This window comes from Petaurus breviceps, unplaced genomic scaffold (assembly GCF_028583685.1).
Source record: "Petaurus breviceps papuanus isolate PSGF00001 unplaced genomic scaffold, PetGlider_PUasm1.0 99, whole genome shotgun sequence".
Lineage (NCBI taxonomy): Eukaryota > Metazoa > Chordata > Mammalia > Diprotodontia > Petauridae > Petaurus > Petaurus breviceps.
In genome coordinates, this window is record NW_027187465.1 from 23850580 (window position 1) to 23855383 (window position 4804).

The window sequence follows — 4804 nt, forward strand, 5'->3', positions numbered from 1 at the left end:
CTCTCCTCTCCTCTCCTCTCCTCTCCTCTCCTCTCCTCTCCTCTCCTTTCCTTTCCTTTCCTTTTCCTCCAGGGGCATCCCCTGAGGGAGAAACACGGTGGAATAGACACCACCCTGACCAGAGTAGGAATAAGCCACTGCCATCTCTATAGGAAGTAAAATGGGGTTGCTACTCATTGTGGACTGAATATTTTTTCCCTCTCTGTGACATTGGAAGGATGCCTTGTAGATCTGCTCTACACATGGCTTTTGGATACAGCTGCTTCCTGGACAAAAGTTGAGCTCAGATTTTGGACCTTAACCAGTGTAGCTGGAGAGTTTTCATGTTAGTTTGTTCTCTCTCCTAAATCCATTCAATAAATGTGTTCTAATTTATAATAACAGCATGTATTCCTTTGGGTCCTGTGAAGTTGGAAAGGAGATAAGAATTTTAATGGAATCTTGAAGCCAATTTTGAGAAACTTGTGAACTGCTGAAAGATAATGATCTTTGCCTTTTAAACCCAGCCCTGAACCCTGCAAGCAAGCACTGAGGCAGATTCTAGGAGGCTGGGAGCATTTCTTGACTCTCCCTTAGAAATGGGGGCAGGCTGCCTGTACCTGTGCAGGAGTAAATGAAGTCTGGCCTGGCAGCTGGAGCTCAGAGATCACCTTCTGGGATCAACTTGAGGGAGGTGAATGGATGTGGTCAGCCCATACACCTTCTTTCCGCTTCCACTGCCCAGATGTTTCTGACCAAAGGAAAAAATAAATGACCGCATGTGTGCCGCTGACATATTTTGTATCCATCTGTATACAGTTCTTTTCACCTCTCCCACCAGGTAAAGTAGAAGTTCCTTGAAAACAGGCACTGTCTTGTGTTTGTCCTTATCTCCTCAATATCTAACACAATGCTACATATGTAAGGCGGCTTCCTAAATGTTGAATTAAACTGCCAAGAATACCATTGGATAGGACATTGTATCATAGCTCTGGGATCTTGAATCAGAAGGGAACTTGGGGGCCATCAAGACTCCTTCAGCAACCACCACTTTGATCAGCCAGCAGTCTTTGAAACAGAGGCACGACCCTCCACCTACAAAAAGATTACGACTCTATGAAGGCTCAGATGATGCTTAGTATTTTTAGCAATAAAGTATTTTAATTAAGAAACTACATGTATTTTTTAAGACATAATACTATTGCATCCTTAATAAACTACAGTATAGTGTAAACATGATTCTTATATGTACAGGGAAACCAAAATATTCATATGCCTTGCTTTACTGCAATACTTGATTTATTGCAGTAGTCTGGACCAAGCCCCCACAGTATGCCTGGATCTACTCTCTAATGTCTTTTTGAGATATGAACCACCCAAGGGATAAAGCAGCTTCACTGAATGTGACCCCTTAGCAGCAGAGAAGAAAGACAGCTGTAGACTCAAGAGAAAGACAGCCCTGGCAGTCATCATGTGAGCTGTAGAAGGCGGGGAGCAGGTACTGGGAACCCAGGGTTATGGACATCTTATAACTGTAGTTAGATGGAGGGGGTTATGGACATCTTATAAGTATTGTTATATGGGGGGGTTATGGATATCTTATAAGTATTGTTAGATGGGGGGTTATGGACATCTTATAACTGTAGTTAGATGGGGGGGTTATGGACATCTTATAAGTATTGTTAGATGGGGGGAGCTATGGACATCTTATAAGTATTGTTATATGGGGGGGGTTATGGACATCTTATAACTATAGTATTTACTATGCCATTTTAATAAATGTCTTTGCTAAGCATTAATTGTATCACCTGAATGATTGTTAATGGGAAGCACACAGAGTGGGGCTTGTGACCTATAGTGTTGGTAGTGGGAACCCAAAGGCCCTCTAGAACCCCAGCTAGTAGTTGCTCCCTGGGACACAACCTACGAGTGCAAATTGGAGAAATAACCCAGAGGGGGTGCTAACATGCAGAAGAGCTAAAGAGTCAACCTCTGTAAAGCTCTTTGCAAACCTTCAAGGACTAGATAAATGGTAGCCATTGTTACTACAGTTTATCCCTTCCACATAGAGATTTTCCCCATCACAGTTTCAATATGTCATGGGTTGGCAGTAAGAAATTAAATGGGAATTTTGTAGAAGCAGCAGATGACACATAAAGGCCGGCAGATGACACAGAAAAGGTGTCAGAAATGTACATGCTCAGAAATGCATAAAATATATGTATAGTTTATATAATATCAACCCAAATTTGACAATAAAGTACCGTAAACATCCCATAAAAGAAAAAAAAATTAGATTTCTTCTCTGGTACAAAGGGAGAGCCAAAAAATTTTAGTTCAATTTTCCAGATCGCTGTGGTACTGCTCCCCTAACCCCCACTATATGGAAGGGATAACTCTACTACTACTACTATTACTACTACAACTACTACTACTACTACTACTACTACTACTACTACTCCTACTATCACCACCACCACCATCACTACTGCTATTACTGCTACTTTAGACTTATTCCATTTGGCCCCGAGAGGTCAGAACTAGAGTCATCTCATAGAAGTTACTGAGAAGCAGATTTCTGCTTCTATGTGAGAGAAAACTTTCTTTAAAAAAAATCTGGAGGCAGTGGGAACCACTCATTTGCTCTCTTGAGGCAAAAATCTGGATTATCACATTTTGTAGAGGGATTCTTAGGTAGGTACAAATGGGACTTGGTGGTCTCTGAGTTCCCTTCCAGCTCTGAGAGATTCTGTGTGATAAAATTACTATTCTAGGCCAATGAAAAGTAATATTTGTGGAAAGGGTGTGAGAGAAAAGTCCCTGAAGCTTCTCCTTGGAGCAGGAGCCTGGGCTAGAAGAATAGCCCCTGGAAACTGGTAAATTGGAATAACTTCTTTTAAATAGGGTAGGCAAACCCCCAAGATGCCAGACTTGTAGGCAGAGTTTCTAAAAAAGGACAAGAAGGGCAGACTTTCCCCCAACAGGTAAGAAGATGTCTAGTTGTATAATTGTAATGACCAAGAAGCTTGGCTCTGGAGGAGAGCTGAGAAAATGTACCTCCTTTCCTTTTGCATAGGTGGGGGACTATGGATATGGAAAGCTGCATATATTATCTTTAATTTATTTATTTTAAATCAATTTTACTTTTATTTTCTGTTCCAAATTCTCACTCTCCATCCATACCTCCCCACCTATTGAGAGGCCACAAATTACAATATCCATTATCCATCTGAAATCATGCAAAAAACATCTCTTCATTAGGCATGTTCTGAAAAAAATACAAGAAAGAGAAAAAAGTAGGGTTCAATCTGAATTCTGAATCTATCAGTTCTTCATCTGGAAATGGATAGCATTTTTCATCATGAGTCTTTATGCATATGATCTTTTGTAAAAATTAGCAAGTATTTATTTTCTCTCCTCCCTCTCCCCTGCCCCCCACTGATGGAAAAGAAAAAGAAAACCTTTTTAACAAATGTGCATAGTCAAGCAAAACCAATTCTTATACTGACCTCCAAAAAATTTGCATTTCATTCTGGATTCTGAGTACGTCACCTCTCAGCCATTGGTCTCTTGGAATCACAAATGGTCATTGCATTGATTAGAGTTCCTAATTCTTTCAAAGTTGTTTGTCTTTATAATATTGTTTTTAGTGCATAAGTTACAAATTAGCGTACAAATTTTCTTGGTTTTGTTTACTTCACTCTGTATCAAATTCATACAAGTCTTCCAAGGTTTCTCTGAAACCATCATTTGCATTATTTCTCATGGCATAGTAGTTTTCCATATCATTCATATACCATATTTTGTTCAGCCATTCCCCAGTTGAAGAGTATAACTTTAGTTTCCAGGCCTTTGCTATTACAAAAAATGCCTGTATATTTGACAAAAATAATTTTTAAACAAGAGTATTGACTCTTTTTGTTGGATTATGGTTAATTATGTATATATACGAACATGTATACAAATATACACATATGCAAATACATATAGGGAACTTGGTACTCAATCCCATTCGCATAAGATTCTCCCTGTCAAGTGATCAATATTCACCAATGAGCAAAATTTTGTACAAATGGGCTTGAACCCAGGTTACACATACAGGGTGTCCCAAAAGTCTTAGTGTAATTTTAAGCTTTAATAACATCAGGAAGCATAAATGCTACAAACTTGCAAAAATCCCATTTGAGAGTTTAATCCTTTAAATTTCTTTTTCACTTAGCTTTATGAATTTTGTGTAATAAAATTTTAACTTTAACAAGACTGGGCACTCAGTCGTGATGCAGTATGTGTTCCTGTCACTGTCAGGATGACACTTTCTCAGATGGCCAAGCTCTGAGAGGAGCCCTCTTGCTTGGCCACCTCAGTCACCTGATTTTATTTCCTTGTGGGGTCATGTCCCTGCTATTGTGTAAGCCTCAAAACCTCATTCTTTGCAAGATCATGAGGTTAGGATTACAAATGCAGTCCATTCAGCTGCGGTAGCTGAGGAAAGTTCTTAACAAAGCTTGAAAATCGACTGGAGCTACGTATAGGACAACATGGTGGTTATCTTTGATTTTAATTAGAAAGGTATCAATATTTTAAAATTTCAAATACTTAGGCTTTCAAAAGTTCTTTTTGTAAAATTGAAGCCTTTATTCTTAGGAAGTTATTAAAACTCAAAGACGCACTAAGCCTTTTGGGATACTGCATATCATTGTCAAATGACGGCTTTGCTTTGATAAAACTGCTTCTTTCCTTTCCTCTGTTACTCCCTCCCTCTCTCCCCCCTCTTTCTTTTCCTCCCTTCCTTCCTCCTTCTCCCCTTCCGTCTCTTCTTCTTTAT